This window comes from Charadrius vociferus, unplaced genomic scaffold (assembly GCF_000708025.1).
Source record: "Charadrius vociferus isolate BGI_N301 unplaced genomic scaffold, ASM70802v2 scaffold66, whole genome shotgun sequence".
In the NCBI taxonomy this organism is placed as follows: domain Eukaryota; kingdom Metazoa; phylum Chordata; class Aves; order Charadriiformes; family Charadriidae; genus Charadrius; species Charadrius vociferus.
Window position 1 is genome coordinate 188,110 of NW_009648654.1, and position 24,410 is coordinate 212,519.

The 24,410-nt window shown below is 39.9% G+C and overlaps 1 protein-coding gene across 1 annotated transcript in view; it reads right to left on the reverse strand.

Annotated features, from left to right (window-relative positions):
* Positions 1-20,198, reverse strand: part of EHF (ets homologous factor) — a 34,180-nt gene extending 13,982 nt beyond the window's left edge. The window contains exon 1 of the mRNA XM_009886447.1: positions 20,116-20,198. The gene's annotated coding sequence lies outside the window, so the exon portion shown is untranslated. The remainder of the gene's footprint in view (positions 1-20,115) is intronic.
* Between the last annotated feature and the right edge of the window lie 4,212 nt (positions 20,199-24,410).

Consider the following 24,410-nt stretch of genomic DNA (forward strand, 5'->3'; position numbering starts at 1 on the left):
TTCCTCACACAGCAGAATCCACATGTTAATGCTACAGGGAGGTAATGTAACAGGGAATATCTTGTCAGGTGACCCAGTTTCTTAATCTGATCTGTGTCAACAGTGTCCATAACACTTTTCAGAAACAAATATCACAGATCATACATTTCAAACGACCAAAAAATCAGGCAGTGAAAGATCTTGCAAATGAGACAGCAATTGTTGTAACAGAAACAGCATTTTGGAGTAATACCACCCCCAAGACAGCATTCCTTCTTTTAAGCGACACAGACTTTCCTTTCTACTTATCTTGGCATTAGCACCATGAGTAAAACTGCCTTTTATTTTATTTATACTGTAAAAAAAACCCAAACTTATATGATATTTTAGTTATCACATACTTAATCATTCCAGTGAAGGTATACAAAATTCCTCAATTACAAGTATTCTTGATATTTTACATTATCTTTCAGTAGTTAGAAGTTGCAAAGTTTTTTTACAAAAGTAATTTGTTAAATATTACAAAGGCTTCAGATTTTTATTCTTACAGAAATACATAGAAAAAACCCAAACTGTTGTTCAAAAATATTCTTAATTAAAAGCCACAAAGTCTTTAAAAATGAAATGTTAGACATCAGGATGCATCAGTGCATGCAGCTAGACTTCACCTTGGAATTAAAAAGAGGAGGAAACACAAAACTGACTTGTGAAAGTTAAAGTCACCGGTCTTGGCTGTTTCTCACTGAGGCCAGTGAGAAAACTTCCATTGGGGGCACATCCTGACCGCTTACAAGCTCTTACCAGCAACCTTTTGGTAGAAGAAAAGGAGGCAATAGAAACACTCACAGCCTTGGTCTTAAAGAGCACCCTGAAAATGACAAAGTTACAAGTCTCTCCCTGCACTCCCCCCTCCCCCCGCCCCCGCCTATTTAGAGAGGGGGAAAAGAGAGAGAGGTTACTGAGAATTGCTTAAAAAGCCAAAGCCTTAGGAAGTTTATTACAGGAAAAATTGTGATATCCTTTACAAGATAACCTAGTTCAGGGCTTTTTTTTGTAGCTACACAGAACAACAAAATCCAACCGTGGATGTTTTAACAGTTGCTTTTGACTGAATTCTAGCCAATCTGTGACCACCAGTAAGGAGAATTTAATCTATCATAGCAGGTATGTGGGGGTATAAAACATTAACAATTAAGAGAGACACCTATCATCCCAGTCTGACCAAATAAAAGATGACTGTCATACGGGTCTGTGCATTTTTGCAACTTAAAAGACATTTTTTGTTCCCACGTTAAATCAAAGTGACTCAGTTTTGTGAGGGAGAAAGTCTAAGGAAGCATTTAAATTTATTATACTGATTATAAAGATGTTCAGCATGTAATATGAATAAAATTTATCTCATATACTTGATATATAAGAACTTTAAGCAATAATGCATGTTAGACAGTCAATACTTACACTTCTGAGATTGTTATTTATTTATCTTGGATTTTAATCTTTTAACACAATTAGGTATGAATGACTGAAGTATTAATGATAAAAACCTTATTACAATATCAGATAGAGGTGAGGTAGAACACCAGCTACTCTGCAAAAACTATAAAACTTGAGGATTAACAAAACACTCTTAGGAACTTAGTCTGGTAAATTAGCATCTTTTTAAAAAATTACAGTATACACTTAAAATTGATCAGGATGGGGAAGTTCTGATCAGGATGGGGAAGTTGATGAGGCCTTCTACAGACAGGTGAGAATCGCCTCACAATCACAGGCCTTGATTCTCATGGGGGACTTCAACTACCCTGATATCTGCTGGGAAGGCCACACAGCTGGGCACGTACAGTCCAGGAGGTTCCTCCAGTGCATTGATGACAACTTTTTGACTCAGGTGGTGGAGGAACCTACAAGGAGAGGTGCTTTACTGGACCTGATACTCACAAACAAAGAGGGACTGGTGGAGGATGTAAAGGTTGGGGGCAGACTGGGCTGCAGCGATCATGAGAAGATAGAGTTCAGGATTAAGTGTAGAATAGACAAAATGACAAGTAGAGTTGAAACCCTAAACTTCAGGAGGGCTAAATTTGATCGTTTCAAAGAATTGCTTGGAGAAATCCCATGGGAAAGGGCTCTAGAGGGTAAGGGGGCTCTAGAGAGCTGGCTGCTATTTAAGCGTCACCTCCTCCAAGCTCAGGATCAGTGCATCCCAAAGAGAAAGAAATCAGGCAAGGGGAGAAGGAGACCTGCTTGGCTGAGCAGGGACCTTCTGAAAAGGCTCAGGTGGAAGAAGGGAGTTTACAATAGGTGGAAGAAGGGGCTGACTGCTTGGGAGGAATACAAGAATGCTGTCAGGGTATGCAGGGAGGAAACAAGGAAAGCCAAGGCAGCCTTGGAATTGAACCTGGCGAGGGATGTCAAGGCCAACAGGAAGGGTTTCTTTAAGTATATAGGAGACAAAAGGAAAACTAGGGAAAATGTGGGCCCGTTGTTGAATGAGACAGGTGCTGTGGTGACGGATGATGCAGAGAAGGCGGAGTTGCTAAATGCCTTCTTTGCTTCTGTCTTCACTGTTCGGGCCAGTCCTTGTGAGACCCCGACTTTGCAGGTAACAGAGAAAGTCTGGGGGAAACAAGACTATCCCTTGGTTGACAAGGAGCACGTTAAAGATCAGTTAGATAAATTGGATATACATAAATCCATGGGGCCTGATGGGATGCACCCTCGGGTGCTGAGGGAGCTGGGGGAAGTCATTGCTGGGCCTCTCTCCATTATCTTTGAAAGGTCCTGGAGGACAGGTGAGGTGCCTGAGGACTGGAGGATAGCCAATGTCACTCCAGTCTTCAAAAAGGGCAGGAAGGATGACCCGGGAAACTACAGGCCGGTCAGCCTCACCTCCATCCCTGGGAAGATGATGGAGCAGCTTGTTCTGGGAGTCATCTCAAAGCACCTGGATGAAAAGAAGATTATCAGAAGTAGTCAACATGGATTCACCAAGGGGAAGTCATGTCTGACTAATCTGATAGCCTTCTATGACAAAGTAACTAGATGGGTGGATGAGGGGAGGGCAGTGGATGTTGTCTACCTTGACTTTGGCAAGGCTTTCGACACTGTCTCCCACATCATCCTCACAGGAAAGCTTAGGAAGTGTGGCTTAGATGAATGGACGGTGAGGTGGATTGAGAACTGGCTCACAGATAGAGCTCAGAGGGTTGTGGTTAGTGGCGCAGAGTCTAGTTGGAGGTTAGTAACAAGTGGTGTCCCTCAGGGGTCAGTACTGGGCCCAGTTTTGTTCAACATATTCATCAATGATCTGGATGAAGGGATAGAGTGTACCATCAGCAAGTTTGCTGATGACACAAAACTGGGAGGAGTGGCTGACACGCCAGAAGGCTGTGCTGCCTTACAGCGTGACCTCGCCAGGCTGGAGAGTTGGGCAGAAAGAAACCTTATGAAGTTCAACAAGGGTAAGTGTAGGGTACTGCACCTGGGGAGGAATAACCCCATGCACCAGTACAGGTTGGGGGCTGACCTCCTGGAGAGCAGCTCTGTGGAGAGGGACCTGGGAGTCCTGGTGGACAACAGGATGACCATGAGCCAGCAATGTGCCCTGGCGGCCAAGAAGGCGAATGGCATCCTGGGGTGCATCAAGAAGAGTGTGGCCAGCAGGTCGAGGGAGGTCATCCTCCCCCTCTACTCTGCCCTGGTGAGACCGCATCTGGAGTACTGTGTCCAGTTCTGGGCTCCCCAGTTCAAGAAAGACAGGGAACTGCTGGAGAGGGTCCAGCAAAGGGCAACAAAGATGATTAGGGGACTGGAGCACCTTTCTTATGAGGAAAGGCTGAGGGACTTGGGTCTCTTTAGTCTAGAGAAAAGAAGATTGAGGGGGGATCTTATTAATACATACAAATACTTAATGGGAGGATGCCAGGGGGATGGGAGTAGTCTTTTTTCAGTGGCACCCAGTGATAGGACGAGGGGTAATGGGCATAAACTTGAACATAGGAAGTTCCATCTTAACATGAGAAGGAACTTCTTTACTTTGAGGGTAGTGGATCACTGGAACAAGCTGCCCAGAGAGGTGGTGGAGTCTCCCACTCTGGAGACATTCAAAACCCGCCTGGACGCTGTCCTGTGTAACGTGCTGTAGGTGACCCTGCTCTGGCAGGAGGGTTGGACTAGATGATCTCCAGAGGTCCCTTCCAACCCTAACAATTCTGCGAATTCTGTGAAAATTGAATTTCAACTTATTGATCTGAAGTCACATTTTCAGAAGCCAGCTCAGAATTTCAGGTACTATGTTACATAGTTTTGTCTTCTGCAACTTCTGCAGGTTCTGGAATTCTACGTAATTTTCATGCCTAATACTTGTGCAAATAAAAATGTGTCTGGGAAAATGTGTGCACATGATAGAAATGATTTATGTGTTTGAGCTCCTGTGTAATTTTGCCCTGAAAATTCAGTTCAGCTAAACTCTCATTTTTTGGTCTTCATAACTAATCAGGTGAATTTCCAAACCAAAAGATCCTATGACACTCTGATTCAGCAACTGAAGCTATGGATACTTAAATAAACCAAATCATGTTTGTCACATAGCTTTTCTACCTCAGCAGTAACCAAAATCAATGCACATTAGAGATCTGTGAAGCACTCTGGCAGCCTTTTCCCTAGATTTGGATTTCAGTTACTTTCCTTCAAAATATTCTTCCCTGGTTTAACAGTCTAACAGACAATTGCTCTCCACAGTATCCCTAAGCAACTTAATACTGTTTTCAGATAATGTGCAAGAAACGTGTTTTATAAATTAATCAATCAATACATCCCATTTTTGAAAGCTATGAAAGTTATCTCAACCAGAATAACTTAATTAATTTCCAAGATCACCTGTGGGAACAACTGTGCATGAGAGGAAGAATTTGCAATATGACATTAATCAGAGGAATACGACTTAGCTTTAACCCAAACTTTCCCAAAGTTCTGTGTATTATTCAAGGTATTGTTTTTTTGATGACTTGAAAATTTTCAACTTGAAAAATTGCACCTCCTTTATCTTAATGCAAGGTTGTTGCTTATTTAGAAATCATCCTAGCACTTTGTTCAGTGTGATTATAAAGTCCCACTAACGTAACTTACATGCCTTTGCTTGGAAATGTATGGCATCATGCTCAAGCGTATTTTCCCTATGAAAATTAAACTGTGATTTTCTCCATTTCATCCTGTATATGCCTGCCTTTGATACAGGTTCGCAGCAGATTTATGCTTACAGCAGTGTCTCATCCCATACTTGGAAAGATTTTGAGTCAGGATATTGGAAGGAGTGTGCTCTTCATTAGTTTAGGGCCAAATCCTCAAATCTCCCTTGTGTACAGACAAACCTGGTTACAGGGTGTGAAGCCTCAAGGGGAAGGACACATAATATGTTCAGTTTTCTTTTAATCGTATGCCATGTATCAAAGCGAGTGGAGGACGAAGCCTGGTTTCCTACGAATGTGTATCTTGTGGTTGGATTCTCTGGTATCTAGTAAGATGTGAGTGCTGATTGAAGTTTTTCCCACGGTTGGGGCATTCATAATATCTCATTGTCTCAAAGAAGTGAGCTCAAGCTTCACTCTTTCTTTTAGATGGACCATTAATAGATTTTCTTCCTGTACTTGGCAGCCAGGTTTCATTAATCTTGTAAGAACTTCATATCTTTGAGACTTCTACCCCATATCAAATTTAATTAAAATTAGCGATGAGACTCAAAGACTGTTACAGGTCAAATGCAAAAGCCAACACACAGACAGAATAACCACAAAAGCCTCATTTCCTCAGGAAACCATGTTAAAAAGGGATTCTAGCTGAGCTCAGATTTTGGAAAAGAATATAAAGATGTTGTGATCTGCCTCACTACTAAGACAAGGTACATTATAAATGAAAGCAAACATGAAATGTCAAATGTTTATATACAGACATATGTATATACACACATATGTCTCTGTATGTGTGCATTCCAGGTATCTGTATACACACTGCCATTCTTTTCCACTGAAGAGGAGCCACCTCTGGAGTAAACACTACTAGGAACATTGCAGTTATGACAGGAAACAAGTAACACTTAGTGAGCAAGATTGTGAACTGGTGTTCAGCAATATTCTTTCTAGAGAGATTCCTATGAGAAATGATGAATGAATAAAAAAAAAATAATATTTTGCCTATATTCAATGTATCAGGTGGTATTCAAAGACCAAACCCTGAAGACCTCTCTTAGTGAAAGCTCTCACTGGAGTCAGGAGGAGCTTTCACCGACCCACAGCCCAGCAACTTGGCAGTAACAGGAGGTCATCTGCTCTATTCTTGTCTTCCTGGACTGCCTGACCACTCTGAGTAAATGGCAGTGATGGAAGTAGCAAGGACCCATGGCCTGCCCATGGAGCAAAACATGGAGCATTGCAGGAAAACATATTTACAAATCCTTGAACTTTGAACACTGCATAGTGCACTCTATGCAAATTATTTTATTGCACTACAGGTGTGCTCTGAAAATAAATTACTGTGATCCCCATTTCCACATTCAATCCAACAAGTCTTAACATTCAGATAATGAGTTTTGCCTTTCTTTGAACAAGAATCTTTCAAGAACAGCTCATGCTAAATGACAGAAAAATGCTGAACACTGTATGAAAGCAGTACAAAGAAAATGAGTGAATCATAAAGTACTACAACCAGAGTGATTGTTCTGACATTGATTTGTACCTATGTTATAACACTGAACTGAACTAAGGGTCTCCTTAATTACAAATATGAGGGGGGTGTGGAGCCCACAGGGGAAGGGTGCCTACAGCCTTCTGGTTTGTAAAGCTGTGGTCTCTATGAAAAACACACAAAAAAGATGTCTAAGTCAAAACTGACTGAAACTATTAAACTCTGACTCCACCCGTAAGCTATGCAAAGGCTAAGAGTGACTTCTAGCTCAGACAAGCTCAGTGCAGCTCCTCCTGGTGTGTCCAAAAGGTTGGATCTCTGTTGGCGTATTTACCTATTGAATCCTTCCATATTTTTCCCCTTTTACCATCACGGCTGAACTTCAAACATAGATTTCACCTGGGCCTATTTTCTTTGAGGTATGTTATGTACACAGTGAAGACACAATCCCTGCTTTTCAGGGCTTAGAGTTTATGGAACAAGTACAGAGCACATTAAATATTTTAGATCATTACTGCACCTTGGATTACAGTCAAGCACTTAAACAGCAATCTAAAATAAATTATAACGGGTAATAACTGCAGCTGCAGAGGAACAGAATCTGGATTTTAATCTTTTTCTTGAAAAATCAAAAGACAACCAAGTAGGCTGAGTTTTCAAGACAGCGGAAACAAAGGACATGCACAACAAAGCAGGTGTACCTGCTTTACACATATGGTAACTTCAGAAACATTGCAATGTGTATGATCAATTAGCTGCTTTGCATTTCAACCACCTGTTTTACATCTCCAGTGGGGTAAGTGCAAGCACAAAGTGAACATCTGAATATTGAGAGCCTGTTTGCCTGTTACCATGAGCTTCAGGTCTTCTGTTTTTGGTTTGTGGGGTTTTTTTGGTTGTTGTTGGTTGGTTGGTTGTTGTTGGTTCAGGTGTTTTCTTTTTGGCCTTTCATTTAATGTGTATTACTACCAGGACTGCAGAGTCTCATTCTGAGATACATCATCTCTATCTGCCTCTTTTGAAAAGGTCTCAGGTTCGTCCTTGGTGTCTGTGGCAAACTCCCAGATAAGATATCATTCCTGCCACAACTCACTTTCAAATATGATCTTTTCTGCAGTGTGTTAGGATCTCTTCTAGACATGCAGATACACACGTAGCCATCACACACTTCCTTGTTTCTATCCCTTTGTTTTAGTGCCTAAAAAGCATAGAGAAGCCTCAAAAGAGAAAACTCATCCGCAGGCTGATTCCTGACTGGGATCCACTTCAGAACAAAAGCTCTACTTTGGACCACTTTGCTATGACCTGCAAGGTACCGTTCAGATGACAGCCTATGCAGCTTGGCCTGACTAATGATAGTCTCAAGACTTACCACTAATATCATTACAAACATGCCCCATAAAAACTTGTTTCCAAACTTATTGAAAGTTTTGAAGAAGGTTCATTTGAAGAAGCACTATGATCATACTCAATATTTGTTGTATAACATACTGTGTTTGATGCATTTAATTTTTAGTCCACCATATGTACCTTTAGGCCACAGTAACAAAATATGTTTACTGAATCACATTGTGAATGTGAAGTTCAAGGAAGCATTTTTATAAGAAGAATTTCTAAATAATCAGCAAAACTCTTTGTATTCAGGATTCTGGTTTGGCACTTTGGGGCCAATCTTTCTCCTTTCTACATCTCTCTGGATTGCACGTTCCTATGCTTCTGTACTTTTGGTGTATACAGCTATGGTTCATATGCATAAATAGACTTTTGCATGTGCAAAACTGACTGTTGGTGAGCTTTCAGAGACTACATTGAGACCTTAATCATTTACTGCTGCTGGCTTTTGGAAAGGAAGAGTTGGGTTTATTCTTTTGTTTTCTTTGAACGTTGTGTATTAAATGTATACATGAAGGTAAACTGAAAGACCAAAAAAAGGAAGATTAATAGAAAAGGAACATTTAACATTTACTTACATTACAGATAGGATCATGATAAACAAAATCAAATAAAGCTTGATTGGAATCTTTTCTTTCTAAAGATCTGATTTTCATGGTGCACTACAAGGCAACTTTTGTAAGAGATATGTGGTGGTTGTTTTAACATGTTCATATGGATGCTTCAAAATCTTGTATATATATTTTAACTAAAGAGAAGCTTGGGTAGAAGACTTGGGATCTAGATCTGTATCTGAGCTATCCCACCGCTCCAGGGTTTGGGTTTGGTTCTTATCTCTCTTTTAATGATGTAATTTAAAGACAAAAACATGGTTCAGTTTCCTTTTTGAGAGAGAACAAAGTTCACTTTATGAATAAAAAAAAAAAAAAAAGAAAATTTACTTGATGGTATGCAAAGTCTCATAGTTTTTTTTCCTCTGACCCTTTTTCTCGACAATCAACAATCTTCATATGAACTGACTTCAATTTTCAAAGTACTCATTAGTATAATGAAAATAAAAGGGACAACTTTAAAAGAGGTTTTGTTTGTCTGTTTGCTTTTCTAAATCAGAAGCAAACAGAAGGCCAACTGTGAACAGAGAGTCCTAAAGGCATAAATGTGTCTGGCAGTACTTACTGCCAAAGGTTGGTACTTCTGCAAATTTTACCCATAGTTATGTTACCTTAGTAGAGGAAACAGTGAACCGGAACCTGTACTTAACAAGGATCCAATGTGTGGGATCCATTCTTCCTTGCCACATCACAGGCTAGATATGCCTCTTCTTGCCATGCCACTAGTTTTTGAATATGAAAAAACAATCACTTATCTTACTGTCAAAAAGTTCATTCTCCTCTTGCAGAAGATCTGTGCATAGATCTGTATATTATTAGTGGAATTGCTATTCTTAGACCTAAGACATTTTTGTCAAAAGAAAGGCTTTATTTCTTGTGATAAAACATGGCTTTGACCAGCATATGGCACTTTCATTACTGTCTGCACCACCTCAGCAAGTTCATGATAATTTTGGTCAGCCATTTTTCCTGAGTATTTTTGCCATAGATTCATCAGTCTAGCCTCAGGGATACAGAGTCTTGGAAAACACAATAATGGGAAAAACTGCCTTTGCTCTTTATTCTTCTTTCAGCACTTAATACCACACCTCATGGAACAACTCCACACCTCCTTTCATGTCCTTCCTATCTCTCTGGTACATCCTTCCTCTAACCAGGAGCCAGCTCATCTCCCTAATCTCCTTTTGCTATTGCTTACAATACACTAAATATACAAATGTCCAAAAAGCACTCTAGATGCCCCTATAGCTTGACAAGCCACGTCTATAATTAGACAAGAACCTCATCAGCTAGCAAAATATTACCATCGTGTTCTAACACCTTCTCCTTTTCCCTTGGCTCTGGTTCCCCAACCACTTCCCTCTACCTTCCATGACTGTTTCTCTTTGCATTGCACTAAAGACTAACAACATCTTGAGGGAACTGCTTTCCATACTGCTAATGTAGCCTGTTTGAGTGTTTGGTTATTAGTGAATAATGATGATAATAACAATAGTAATTCTGTTTGTATTCATGTTTTGCTCTCATTTGGTGCTGAAGTTTTTCTGACATAACAGCAACTCAGATGTAGACACTCTGACACATCGTACGGCAGCAGCCAGTATTCCATGGAGACGTTTATTTTAAACACTGTCACGACCAGCACTTCCCTTTTGTTATAGGGCTAGTCTGGTTTTCAACAGTAAGAACCACTAATTTGCCTACTTCCAAACTGAAAAGATCCTTTCTTTCTCTTTTCCTTTTTCCAAACTCAGCCTCATACATTTTGTTTTTATAAAGGTCATCTTCTTGGAAACTGCAGGTTTCCTCTCTGGGGCTGGTTTCTGAGTGAAAACTAAACAGAATAAGGAACATGGGATGGAGCCCATGTCTTAGGGAACATGCAAATTTTCCCATTGGGACTACTAGTATTTACATTAATTGATTCATTCAATCAACAAACTAATTGGAAAAACTTCTTTACGTTGAAGGTGATAGAGCAGTGGAACAGGCTGCCCAGAGAGGCTGTGGAGTTCTCTGAAGATATTTAAAACCCACCTGGATGTTATCCTGTGCAACTTGATCTAGGTGAACCTGCTTTGGCAGGGAGGTTGGACTAGGTGATCTCTGAAGGTCCCTCCCAACCTCTACCATTCTGTGATTCTGTGATTCTGTGTCAACAGCACAAATTAGCTAGGATGAGAAAACTGGAAGTTGAGCGCAAAGCATTTTATCCTAAACTAGGTAGCTTGCTGGGGAACTAACCCAGTCAGTAGCAGTGTTTATACCTTCTTACAACCCACTGCCTGACTAACCACAATCTCATCACACTCCTTTGCTGCCACGACAGCAAAAGGACATTTCGAGAAGACATAGCAGAGGCAGTACAGGGGTTGTGGTGGGAAGGATCATTCTGTGCAACCAACAGGGAAGGTTTATATGGCTGACTATTAACTCCTCTGCCCAGGTCAGCCACGTTCCCTAATGCCAAGTTGGGACTCGCTGATCCCACATGTGTGATAGCTCCGGCCAGCATGCCTGCTCCCCCTGCATTCCTCTCTAGACTACCAAATATCCCAAGGTGGGCAGCTGTTTGCAAATGAAGGTGTCCCCAAGCAGGTGGCTATCACTGAAATATTTCAATGGAGCTCATTGACCCTGTATCAGAAACCTGTTGTCGAACCATAACTTTGACTGTCATTCAGGCTTGCATGTTTGTGTGTGTTTGGTAAACACTTATTTGGAGCCCAGCTGTATACACATGGTTTCTTCATACTGTATTTGTTGTGTAAAGAGTAATAGATTGCAAGACCACTGCCCTGGCATCCCACTCCACTGGCTGCACAGGAGCTGTTTGCTTCACCCTTGGGTGCACCTCACTCCCCCACACACCCAGGACTTTGAGGAAGACCTGAGCCTCCCGGAACCACATGGCATTGGGACAATAACTGATGTGTATGCTGGGGCTCATTTATGCTCTTATTCTTCATTAAAAGCAACAAAAAAAAATGAGAGGAATGAAGTTTCCTTGCTCTGCAGCCACCTACTATATATCAGGCAAGAAGCTGTGGGAAACAATGTCTTCCCACTTTTGTAAAAGCTGAGAACATTTTCCTCCTCTCTCCTGCCTGTGGTTAGGGCAGTAATACTTCCATGGAGTTCCTACTTCTCACCTGGCACAGCAAGAGCTGCCCATCCTGTTTCCATTGATTTCTCCAGTGGTTGTGTTAAACAATACAATGGAGTATTTATGTGTCAGTGTTAGAAACAGGTTATTAAGTAAAACCCATCGTAAATAGAGCCGTTAATTCAGTTGCTGGCATGGCGCTCTGTTATCTTCTCAATACCTCCCAGAGGGTATTAGTCTTACCTTTTCGTTTGAGTTGGCAGCAGAGTTATTTTTTTGCACCTGCTGCTCTACTCTGATAACAACACAGGTCAGCTTTGATTTGTTGGAATATGAACAAAAGAGCAAAGCCAGGCATCTGCCTCAACAGCCTGGGCCGGTTTGACGACAGAGCTTTTCCCATTGGGTTTTGTACAAATGTACTTTTTTGACTCTTACGTGAGCTGTCTTCTGCTTCATAAATAGTCCTTTGCTACAGAATAGACTGGGGTTGGAGGAGAGCTCAATACTGTATTTTTCCATCAACTGAAACCTCAACATGTCAAAGTAATGTACTGTTCTAAGACTTAATTCAGAGAAGGTGTCATACAAAATGCATAAAGAAAAATCAGCTGAGACACACTGGTTCAAAAATTAGCAGGAAAAAGCAACAAATAAAGTGTAAGCAGTAAAGGAACTTTCTTGAGAGCTAAAGAAATCCTGAAGCATTGGGAGGGTTTACTTTCCCATACGAACCTACACACACTGCAACCCTTAATCTACTACAAAAAAAAAAAAGAAAAAAAAAAAAAGTCCATGAGAAGTAGGTACTCAGGTGGGAACCGGGCTACTTTTAAGTTCTGAAAAATAAGCCTGCAGGGCTCATCTGCTATAAAAGCATCCACAGTGATGGAAGAACTCCTGAAACACTGACAACTATAGAGCAGGAAAGAAGAGCGCACAGGCAGCAAAGGCAGTAAATAGCACAAAGCAGAGAAATAAAGGAAAGAGCTAACATTAACTCTTTATTACAAATAGGAAAAATGAGACACAGAGCTGAAATTATTTGCTTAAGTCATATAAAAGTCAAGTCAGTCCAGCTCATATCTTCCAGCTCAAGCTCCATTGCTATCCATTGCATCACATCTCCAGTAAAAATTTCAACATGCAGATGAGTTAGAATGATCATGGGTTTTTTGAGGGCAAAGAGAAGGTATTAAATAGGGAAATAATTTTCTATAAAAAAGAGACCTGTTCAGACTGAAACCAAGATGCTTCTATGCATTATGGCTATTATGTGCCTTGTAGAGATTTGAATGTTAAGTTAGCCAAACAATTAAATCTACACTTGAAGTATTAAATAAAAAAAACTGCCCTTGACCTATGTATGATCCTGAAAATGTGCTAGAAATTCCTAAGTAGAGCTGGCTGAAATTCAAAATTTCATTTATGAGGAACTGTGGCTGTTTCAAGTCTTTTTTTTAACTATTATTTTTATCAGAATGAAAGAAAGGAATTTTAAAAAGCAAGTTCCCTGGCAACAGAGAGGGAGGATCCCCATCCCAATCAACTGACATGTAAAAACTTACATTCAAGTTGTTCAAGTAATAAAAGTGCAACTCAGCATGTTATGCAGAATTGTTTATAAAAGACAGAAATTGTCAAATACCAAACTAAGATATTACCACAAACAGGCAGAAACATCACCACAGAGCAGTTGCGCTGGAAGCAATAAACTTGCCTAACATGGCTGTTGTGCACGTGAACACCAGGGTATCCTCTGCAGAGCCTCACCACAGTATTGCTGAAATGCAGCCTCTGTTGACTACCAGATTTGACTGTCTCAGATACTACCAAGGACGTGAAATCTGCAGTTCTGTTCCTTTTCTTACATTGATTGCTGCTATTCCTTCTTTTCCTCCTTATTTCTTTTGTTTCTCTTTTTTTAATTTTTGTTTCATTTTTTCCCTCTCTCTCTCTTTTTTTTTTTGCCTTCTATTTGGTCAGACTGGCTGACCTGGCCAACGGAACTTCTTTCAAACACTACCATAAGCCTTTAACTGGTAAGACAGACAAAACCATCAAATTCCATTATCTCCCTGTGGCACAAGGGTACCAGATCTTACAGCAACTGTGGAGTTTGTGGCCGTGGAGAAGTCAGAAACAGGGAAAAAAACTTGCTTCCCTCTGTTCTTTTTGCTTCCCTGTACAGGTGTGTATCTCACTTAGTCCCCAAAGTAACTGGGACAGGTTCCACCAACAAAACCAATAAAAACATATCCAGACTATCTCAAACAACTGTTTTCTTCAAAAGAAGATTTATTACCATGTGAATTACACCAACTTGAACATTGTTCTAGGAAGGGAGTGTTAGCAGAGATCCTTATAACTGCAATTTTCAAGTGCTGGGGAGTTTTTTCTTCTTTTATCTTTAATGATTAAATCTTCATAAGATTTTTAATATTGAAGATATGTCATATTGTAAGGCCGGCTGATACCTTGATTCTAAATGATCCAAAGCCCTGTTAGCTTTTCTCATGTATAGTAGCACCGGTTATGTTAACACCTTCAATTCTGTGCATCCCTCCATTATATCAACGTTAGCATAGAAGAGCTAGAGCTGCAGTCCAAGGCTTGGATAAGGGCAGCCCCGGGCACACAAGCTCTCAGGCCATGCACGTGTTTCTGCAAGAAAAGCTGCTTCAGCACAGGGCAAAACCAGCAGGCATGGAAACCACAGACAGCTTGGGCTAGGGTTCTTGGCATAAACAGCCCCTCGCTTGCTGCAAGACAATGCTAGTCACTCATTCATACCCACTGACAAAATACACGTATGTACCAAAATAGCTTTGCATTTTAAAGGATTAAATGAAGGACTTATTCAGATTAGAAAACAAAATTGGTTGAAATTTGGGTTAATATTTGAATTCCTATTTTAAAAACTAAAGCAAGAAAGCCTGTGCAGGAGATAAGGGATGTGCATGTGCACGTACTTAGTGCAGTATGTTTGTATGAGTGTATGCTTATTGGGAGCGGCTGCAGGCAGACTAAGAAAAATTTACTGGATCAACTACATTTTGGCTATCATCCAAAAACATTTAATCATTTGAGTTTTTAAAGAAGGAAGAGAAATTTCTACCTGTCTTTACAAGGTATTACAGCTCCATCAAAAAAAAGTCTTAGGGAGGATAAGGATATCTATATGCCACTAAAGGAAGGAAAAACTGTATCTATTTAATTTTGTACATCCTGCTTTTGATAAGTCTGTAAGGATATCTTATTCATCTAATTCCCTATGAACTCAGTCTTCTAAAACTTTTTCATTTTCCTCTGTCAGAGAAGCTGCCTGGGAATATTACAAGCAAAGTCTGTTTTATGTGTGTAGTGTAAGCTTCTAAACTGTGTAGTGATGCCACTGCAAAAGAGATGAGAACAGTGCCCTTGAATGTGCCACAATTTGAATCCCTGATAAAGCCCCTCCATAGCTATGCCAATCTATGAGACAATTGCTTAACCAAGCATAGTTTGAAAGTGCATCATCAAGATGTAAGCTTCTAAACTGTTGTGTAATATAATTATACGTTTCAATAAAAATCATTAAGAAAGTTTGGGGGTAATCATTATATCATGGACCTAGTCTGATTCCTGACCATAGCATCTTGGGCAGTTTTACACAGGTTTGTTAATTATATAGCAATATTAATTAGGTACCTGCTCACTGCTAGATGAAAGAAAACCCAGAGCCATTTTAAAAAACAAAAACAATTATTCTGATGATGGCACCAGTAATTTGGACAACAGTGCATATTTCTACACAGAGTTGCTTAATCCTTACAGACTTGTAGTGGTTCAGGAGACTACTCTGGCTACATTTGATTGTGAGCTGAGGAAATATCTCAAGTGTTTGTGTCTGTATCCTTCCTCCATAATAGGCAGTATCTTCTATTTTATTGTATGCGTTTGCAGATCCTTTAAGTAGAGTGACTTTCTTTTCACCATTGCAAAGCAATTCTCTTTTATTGCCCTATCTTATTGGTTTCTAACCAGTGATTATGCAGCCCCAGCTAGCTGGTTTGTCTACTAGTTCTCATACTCTTTCCTGTGGAATTCACAAAATCAGCAGAATAGGTAACAATAACCACGTGCAATGTCAGCTTTTGGAAAGGGAGCCTTTGAGGGCTCATTCTCACCCGTCTATAGACCAACGACCAACAAATGTCCCAACTATTTTAGGTATTCAGTGAGGGATTTGGTGCAAGCTGCATCTCCAGTAGGCCTCAAAGCAGCTCTCATGCTAAGACAGACTCCTGACTTCCACAGAAACCAAATTAATCCTTACGTTTCCATATACCAGCTATGTGAACAAATCCTTCTTTCCTTACCCTTTCTATCAGCAGTGTTATGAATTTCACCCTTACCAAGTCTGCAATGTACTCTTTTTTTGAAAACTTACTGAAATAAATCCTTGATTCATCAGGGGCCAAAATATGTGTAAGCTGCAGAGTGTGCTGAAGGCAGGGACAGGGAGAAAGAGAAGCAGGCATTTGTGGTTAGAGATCTTGAAGTGCCCTTGAGCACTACACTGGCTGAGCAGCTAAAACCAGCACGCTTTGCTGAAGATGGTGTAGAACTCTGTTGATGCTCACAAGGCACTTTATTATTAGAAAGAAAACTCCAAGAGTTCATGCTTGAAAGTTCAATAGTAACTACGCTGTGAGACTGGGCAAAGACTTTACTTCACTAAACATCACAAGCTACGCAGGCTACAAAAATTGTTAGCATTTTTGTTCATTTCCTCATGTACAGCAAAGCCTTTATATTTGGTTCTACCACATCCTAACATCATGTGTCATTAGCAATGACAACTGACAATTAAGTTTGTGACCCTTTTCTTTTTATGTGCTGCTTGCTGCAGGAGTGCCTAGTCCTCAACAAGAATACCTACTTTATGACTGTAGGAAAGCTGATGAGAAAGAGTGAACTGCAGGATCACAGAAAATCCTATAAAAGGTCATCACACTACCATCAGTATAAGAAGGGGTCATTCATCTCTATCAGTAGCTTGGTCTCAGCACACTGAACAATTTTTAAGCCAGGCAGGTCTGTCCTGTAGCACTCACTTTCCATACTGTCTCTCCATACAGTGGGTCATGGCTCCAGTTCACAGAGATTGTATTAATCATATTGCAGAAAGAGTTCTGACGCTTGTGTGGAAATTGAAAATAAGCAAGTAAACAACAGCAATAGAAAGCACGTAACTGTAGACTCCACAGAATGGATCTAGTTTACACTGCAGTCAGCGGAAAGTTTGCGTGGGAGAAGACTGAATGATTTGGTCCTGAGTCTGTTAGACATGTTTATAAAGAGTGTGTAAGGAGTGAACAAGGGAGGGAAGGCAAGCACCAATTTTGGAAAGGTGTCATGGCTCATAGACTCATGGCTCTGAGTTCACTGAGGTAAAATTGTACATAAATATTCGGTTCTCAACAGGTGTAGAATTTCATCCTTTCAGGGTTTTTTTGATGAGAATTGCTGTGGGACTGGCAACAGACTAACAAGTCAGTCCTGTCTGGACACGGACACACCTACAGAAATCCTCCTTTTCCCTCTCTAACCTCTCTTCATCTATGTCTCTGGATGATTCTTCATTTTTAGTTCGATCTTTCTCCATTGCAATTTGTTACCTTGCACATCCTAGACAGAACTGATGTTAACCATAAAATTCATTGGGAATGGAAAAAAAATAAGGAAGTTCAGTTGGAGCCAAATGATTTAATTTTGTCTTTGTCCAACTGTCCTGTTGTCTGTTTCCACCACTGCTGAAAACTCACAACATCCTGAGAATTTCTGAAGTAATACGAAATTACTGTGGTAATATCACAGTATATTCTTTCAGGTTACAAGAGGGTGGTAATATTCCACGTTAAGCAGACTACATTCTATTACCTGATCTCACCACTACTGGGATAATATGCATTGTTGTCACCTTATAAAGCGCCGTGAAGGGCTACCTAATTTTTGCCGGGGCAAAAAAAGCATTATTCTGGTCTGACAAGAGATCCTTTACTCCTATGGCTTGGGAAAATTATACTTTTTTGCCATCCCCACAGGCTTTATAAATTACACCAGGCCTAACAAAAATGAAAAAACAAATGCAAGCAAACATCAACTCTACTAATGATGACCTCATCTCTGTTTGTAGGACCAATGCTTGAAGGCGAGATGGGGGTCTGGAGGATGATGACTCTAAGAAAGCCTTGGGCACGCTTTATAAATCCCTGGCCCTGAACTCCTAGTATATTGACTCATATTGTCTTTGTGTTCAGTACTGTTGTTCCTACACCCTGTGTCCAGTCCTGACACCCAAATTTCACAGCAGATGTTGAAAAATTAGAGGGGACCATTGAAATGATTAAAGGATGGAAAAGCTTACAGTGGAACAAGTTGAGGTCCTAGAGATTTTCACTCTAGTGTAAGTTTTTCCATGAGAGGGAATAGCCTACGGAGCTCAGACTACCACAATTATCAAGGACTAGGCTAAGGAAGGACTTGTCCCCAGCTACCTACACATTGAATAGAAATTTGCCACCCAGAGGAACCTCACACTAACTATCAAAAGACAATAAAATCAGGTGGCCAAATGTTGAAGCTAGACCACGTCAGACTGAAAATGAGATGAAATATTTTTAGATGAATGGTATTTAATTGTTGAGGCACTCAAAAAAGTTCTGGTGGATTTCCCATTGTTGGACTTCTGGACTTTTTTTTTTCAAGATTATAAGTTTTCTAGAAGATAAGCTGTAGTTCAAGTCACCTGATTAATCTCTGGAAAGTCCTACACTGTTATTGCAACAAGCACTTCTGGTTTTGAAAACTGTAAGGGCCAGGAATTAAACCACCATTAACTGTGATATTTGTTGGTGAAACACCTTAATCCTGTTGCTTTTCTAGTTTTAATTGCAACCGTTTCCCTTGGTTTCTGCATTTGCATTAAATATAAAACTGATGTATTTGCTAGCTCTGGTATTTTCTAAAGTGCAAAACAGATGTCAGAAAACTGGCTTAAATTGCTACCAGAAAATTTGCTATTAAAAAAACCCCAAACCTAAAAGGAGTGCATTTTTTTATTCCACTGAAATTTTCACAAATTACAGGAAATACTGGTGCAAGACAAGTATATTTAACACAATCCCATATGACACAAGTACAAATAAAATCACTAAACAAAACTTTTAATTCAAGGTTCATTTCTGTCATTATGAACTGGTTTCATATTCTAAAGAATAGGTAAAAAAGGATAGTTGGATGTACATTAGAAGCAAAGAGGACATGATATTTTTAGATGAAGTAATCCAAAAGCATATTACTGATAAAATTCAATAACTTTATCACCGTACACACAATAGAATGTGCCTAAAATGTCTCATGTAATGAAATGCAAACATTTATCATGAAGCCCATTACACATATTTTACAAAAATAAACATAATTTTGAGCAACTTTTTCTTTACATTCAATTCTACCATTATTTAAACAGCTCTGCAGCTCTGTCTATACCTTAAGGGGACAAATCTGGTTCTATTCAAATAAAATTACCATTGAAAGAGAAATAAATTAAACATACAAAGACACTGCGGGCCTCTACTCACACTGTATTTACCTATCCAGTGCTTGAGCTGGGTTGTCTGTGGTGCTTTAGCTTAGAAGGGACTAAGATCTGCAGAACCCCCCTCACCACAGGAATTGCCAAGAAATTGCCTTGAGAATAAAACTGAACCAAATTATAAATGTACTTTAGGATTTTTTGTTATCAGCACAATCACCACCAACATCCTCATCACTAAAAGCAACAGAAACATTGTCATTGTAAAGTGTCTCCCAGTTCTGTGACACCAGCACTCTCGATGGTATTGAGAAGGTTCACTTTCTCACCCCTTGCCTTACTGAACAGATGACAACTCTGTGGACAAAAGCAGCGGATTTAGGACCCAAAATATTTTTAGATACATCATTATAGAAAGGATCCTCAGAAAACTTTAAGTAATCCTGACAAAGCCACTGGCTCAATTCAAAGTCAGCGATATTCGGCTAAGTAAAGGCAGCAGATCTGGCCCTAGTCAAACATAAACACAACAGAAATATTTAAACAGAAGTAAGATACCAGTTCCAAATAGGAAAACAGAAGTCTTTATTGTAACATTAAAAAGCCTTTTGATCAAATGAGCTTAGCTGCTGTTCCAAAGTGGGAAGGGAGGGGTTCGGTAGGGTGGGCATGAGTCCAGTAGACATTTCTTTTTTTTTTTTTTTTTTACTTTCACTGGTGTTAATTTAGAGGAAGTATATTAAAAAAAAATATCCCAAACACCTTACCTCATTTAGCTGCAGATTCTGGAGCGGAAATCCTTAACTGAGACAATGGGAAGACTGTCCACAGAACAGCAGGTTGGGTAAACACAGGTACTAAGTTATATCTCCTAAAGACGCCCAGGAGTGAAGGTAAATGGATGTGATATTAATTTTAAAACATTTTGCTGAACACTCAGGCAGCCAATAGGGAAATTCCTTAGGTCACTTCCTGTTCGTTTGATTGGGTCTGCAACAACAACAACCAAGATGAGGCTGGGAGCATTTGCATAAGGCCAACTCAGTCCTCAGTATTCAAAGAGAACAGGTCTAACCAGGTTACACACGTGGCTCCAGAACAAAAGAAAAATCTGTTAATGGATGAGGGATTGATTTCTTTGTAGTTGTTTTTTTAAGACCATCCCCCCCTTTTTTTTTTAATGGAGGTTATTTCAGGATCTCCAAAAACATGCATGTTGGCACTTGTGGGTACGAAATCACATTGCTATTTCAGAAGACAAGTTGATGTTAAGAGATGCACGGTATGGAATATGCCTGCGCTGGCAGGGAAGTGGACTGAGTGAGCCAATATCATGGGCTCAATTCTTTTCATACCTTGAGCATCCCGCAAAATGCATGAATCTGCAGAAAGGGGAGTTTCTTTGTCTTGCAGCTTCTCTGGGTATCTGAGAGAAGGTAACAAAACAGGCGAAGAAAAATCATCACTGTATGTGTATATGGGATTGAGTATGACAGCTCAGCTACGTGCAGGTTAGCAGAGCAGAAAATCAGCAGATGTGTGCTCAGTTTTACATTTCTCTGCTCTTAACCTTTCTAATTCTGAAGGTTAAGATCAGCAGGGGAAAGCTGAAACTTTTCTTAAGGCACATGCTCCACAGCCTGTCGCAGTCAGGCAAAATATTTTTGCTTGTTCCTCTGAGCCGCAGCCTGGGCATTGTATTAGAGACCTTTCAATAATTCAGTCATCAGTTCAGCTCTCAACTTGGGTGAAGAGTAAGGAAAGGCTGTTTCCTCATGGAAGACCTGTGCTTGCAGGACAGTTTTGAGAGTCCAAAGTTTTCCTTGACTATGTGTGAGTTACCCCTCCAGCTTGCATGCTCAGGTTCATGCAACCATGAACCTGAGCAAGAAACAAGGTGCTTAAATGAAAATATGAACCTTCATCTGTTTCACATTATTCCACTAGTCAAAAAAGGCACCTAACATGAAAACAGCTAAAAATGTAGTAACATAGGAAGATTCAGACGTTTTATTAATTTGTATGCATAAAACACGAGGTGCTGTATATACAGTGACTGTTCAGTCGTCTATGTGGAGTGAATTTTCCAGTCTTTGTTCACTTTTGGTTCTAGGGTTCATCATAAATCTCCCTCCGAAGAGATGCTGACAAGCATTCTCAGCGCTAGATTTACCAAGCACAGGGAACGACTTGTCCTTCAACATCCAGAGATGCTATTAATTATTAAATAAGGCTCATTGTCAGTGTAGGGAAAATATGTCATATGTGCTATTTATGCTGAACCTGATTTCAAGATGATTAGGAACGTCACCTTTGTTCCTATCATCCACCGATTACATTAAAACCTTAGTTGGTTTTGTTCACACAGATAAGGTGCATCTGTGTACAAGTGTTGCTTGGGAAGATCCTATCATTTTTCACCCAGGTAGCAGTCAAGATCCATGGCTGCTCACCTTGGTTCTCACCCATCAAAGAAAGTTGTCCTTGAGGAAGAAACAATACTTGCAGAGCACCAAGGGCTAAGGATGTCCCTGAAAACAGCCAGGCAACTGTTTGGAGTTTTCATAAGTAGGTCTAGTAATTGTAAGATTTCTCTAAGAGTTCATGTCACCTAGTCTAAGTATTTGCATAAAAGTTCATGTTTTGGTGAATATTTATGCTAAAGTGTTCTTCATCAAAATAATGTCTTATCATCATATCAACAAGAATGATCAGTCCAGAGCAGGAGAACAGGAAAAAGTTAAGAAGTAAGCAAAGAATGAGAAAGCAATGTGAAGCACTTCCTTTCTGAGGAAGGACATCTTTAACAAGGAACCCACCTCTTATATCGTTTAGCTTAGTGGCTAAACATGGTAGAATAAAGAGTCACACTGAAATACACCTTGTTTGTCTGCTGCAGAAGCAGCACAGGAGGTTATGACCACTGAATCTCAACATAGCTAGGGAAATCAGACTTCTACTGCTAGAAAGGACACCAGCAATAGCATCAGAAATTTGGTTCAAATACAGTACTTAGACTGGTGTGTCACTTTCTGTTTGTGTGGCTGTAAGCCTTTTCTGTCTTAGCTCCCAAGGGCAGAGACAGCTCTAGTTGCTAAGACCCAGAATACTTCCAGACAGACAAAAAAGCACATTGTACCAACAGGTCTGGGCAAGGTGAGGCTAACTTGGCCAGCACACCAGCATGCATTATTTAGTAGCGTGCTATTTTCAAAGGCAGAGTGCCACACAGGGTGGTGGCTTCTTAAATTTACTGCCCTGCCTGGCCAGCTATGCTGCCCCCATGCTCCCAAGTATGTTTATTGACACTTACATGTGGTTCAGCACAGAGAGGATTATGGGTGGCTTTTGGAGACAGGCAGACCTTTCCCTCTGTATATCCTCTAGCACTGCAGCCACAAAATTAACACGATGTTGGTACCCACAACCACTCTAGGTGGCAGGGAAAAAATGAAAACTTCTATAATTAGGAGCTAGGAGGCCACATTCACAGCATGGCAGAAGTGGCAGTGCAGATTCCCAGAATTAATTTAATTATAGCCATCAAGCATTGAGGAAATTATCAAAATCTGTCTAAATTCTTAAATTGGCGTCTGTTACTGCAGTGTCTGACACCTGATGAAAACAAAGAACAAATGTATGTTAATTTTTACTTTTTCATTAATATGAATCTCTACTTCATTTGTTAAATTCCAGTGGAATATCAAAAGGAAAGTATAAGAAGCTGACATGTATGTTAGACATGCCAAGCAATCAGAGAATTCAGGGTATGATGTTGCTGCCTTTATTCTGTATGCTGATCTGTCTTCTGATCAGACACAACGTCATAAAGTTTGCTGTAAAACAATACACTTTCTGCAAAAACATTGCTACAGAAGTCAGAAGGAGCAGGATAGACACTATTTCCAAATTTAGTTTGATGTTACAGGCATGCACCACCTATTACTAAGGTTGCCAATTACTTAGGTTTGCAAGACCTTGTAATTTTTTCTTTACAGTTTGCCAAACTCTAGACCTTAGTTGATTGGCTAAATCAAATTTTTCCATCATGGACATTTGCTTTGCAACAAAACTTTGAATAATTGTCATCCATAATAGTGTAGGCTTTTTCAACAAATTAAAAAAAGACAGGGGAAAAATGCTGTTCTTTATATTCACAGTACAAAACATAACTGCCTCGGGAACATTTATGTTTGAAGCAAGGACTGATTACAACAGGCTGTTGAGTTAAGGGTGTGCTATTTACCATTCCAAATAAAATCCAACCAAAATTAACCAGTTTAAAGCTTATTTACAAATCGTAATGGATTCCATGATGAAGAGCTGCATTCCCTGCAGTTTCCTTCTACACTGATCGCTCTCCACTTCCTGGCTTCACAGAACTTTCCCAGCAGCTAACAAAGGCTACTCCTGTGAGTCCACCCTCCTGGAAAGGCACATTTTACAGTGAGTCCCCCATTTGGCCCAGCCGCTACTTTCAGTATAACTGGCAAAGGTCTGTACAGGGGATCTAAAGGTTTCATTTGTGGGCTTAACCCACAGGACACTCAATGCTGAAACACCCATCTTTGCACACCACTTACTCAAAACCTAGAAACCATACACAAGAAACAGAACTAGAAGAACTTTATTAGCATTGTGACAAGTTAGAAGGTACTGTACTTCAGATACAGACAAGATGGTACTCATTCAAAGAGAAGCTAGCCAGTACTATGCATTCAGGGAGTGGCCCTGAGCTGCACATGAATCAAACTTGCTCTGAAAACTTCTATTCATTTCCTCATGAGTTTTCTTATAGTGTTCATCCTCATGGTATTTAAGGTATTATAGTAACACATTAATTTATAATGTAAATAAGCATTTAATATATGTACATTAGTGTATTATATTATTTTAATGCATTAGCACTAATATTACAGTATTAGCACAAATACATTTGTTTCTCTTTATGCTTCCCTAGTGAGGTGAGAATAATTTATTATCCCTATTTTAATGAGGAATCCTAAAAAGATCAAGATACAGGTGTTTAATAATTCGAGGTATCCATTCTGAGATGCCTAAG